This window comes from Mastomys coucha, unplaced genomic scaffold (genome assembly GCF_008632895.1).
Source record: "Mastomys coucha isolate ucsf_1 unplaced genomic scaffold, UCSF_Mcou_1 pScaffold20, whole genome shotgun sequence".
Classification (NCBI taxonomy): domain Eukaryota; kingdom Metazoa; phylum Chordata; class Mammalia; order Rodentia; family Muridae; genus Mastomys; species Mastomys coucha.
This window is the reverse complement of record NW_022196903.1, coordinates 42,799,416-42,800,715: the sequence shown is the minus strand read 5'-3', so window position 1 is coordinate 42,800,715 and position 1,300 is coordinate 42,799,416. Positions and strand designations below refer to the sequence as shown.

The window sequence follows — 1,300 nt, the reverse complement described above, 5'->3', positions numbered from 1 at the left end:
AATATTTGAGCCTATAGGGGCTATTCTCATACAGACCACCACCCTCAGTGCCTTCTTTAAAACAAACACACACACACACACACACACACACACACAAGCCTGGTTTACAGAGTGAGTTCTAGGACAGCCAGGGCTATACAGAGAAACCCTGTCTCAAAAAACAAAAACAAAAAAACAAAAACAAAAATACAAAAACAAAAACAAAAAACAAACTACCAAAACAAAACAAAACAAAAAAACACTTGAATTAATATTTTGTCATATATGTCATATACATTTTGCTTGTCCAACATCATTGCAGCCCAGGTTGCTTTTGTTTTCTTGCTGTTATGAGTAAAGACCACAGTAAACCTAAGTTGAATTTCTGGTCCTTCACATCAATTGTGCTCTCTTATCAAACCCCAAGGCCAATGGGTCTTTGAGCTTAAGCCCGGTATGTAGATCAACAAGGAGAAACCATTTCAGTCGATGCTTTTGTCAGCTGTGTGAGTAAACAAAAGGCTGGAAAGGAAATGAGACTATGTCCTGCAAGTGTCAATGAGCCAGGTCATCTGTGTAGCTGTAGTTGCTTCCAAGCAAACACTACATCAGTGTTTTTGTTTTCCCAGTTTCAGCCTGCTCTCTCGCTCCCTCTGGTGGACACCTACTTACTGATTCTGATTTCTTCAGTTCTTAATATCTTAAGAAATGTTCTTTGTCCACATCATTATTTTTTTTTCTCCCAATTACTTACCTGTGTGGTCAAAAGAGTGACCCACAACTATGGGACGGTAAGGGGGCACCCGGATTTGAACCGGGGACCTCTTGATCTGCAGTCAAATGCTCTACCACTGAGCTATACCCCCTGCTGGCCAGAACAGTCTCTCTAAACCAATTTACTTTCCGTTTCTGTTATGTCTCCACTAGCAACAAATGATATACATTAAGTATCAATGGATACAAAATAAAAGGAATTTACTGGGCCACAACAGTGGCACTATCAGAGAAGCCAATGAATATCAAACACTATTAGAACTCTTCCCTACTTTTTTTTTTTTCCTGGCAAGGTGAGATATTGAGATATTGAGGGTCCTACTATACAGCCCAAGTTGAACCTAACTGTTTTTCTCCTGCTGCCTGAGTGCTGGGATTATAGGTATATTCCACTGAACCCAGCTTTGGTCCCTTACTAAGTCAACTTTAATGTTTCAGAGGCGTCTCTCCATGCGCTAGAGATAAATAACTTCCAGCATTTGTCAGCTCACACTTCATGCTTAGGTCTCCAGAAGGAGGCTTGCGCCCGACTTTGGTTGGTCTGGTG

General features: G+C 40.9%; 1 non-coding gene across 1 annotated transcript; it reads right to left on the bottom strand.

Moving 5' to 3' along the window:
* Window positions 1-773: 773 nt before the first annotated feature.
* Window positions 774-845, bottom strand: Trnac-gca. The gene has a single exon. It is a non-coding gene; the product is annotated as a tRNA-Cys (tRNA).
* Between the last annotated feature and the right edge of the window lie 455 nt (window positions 846-1,300).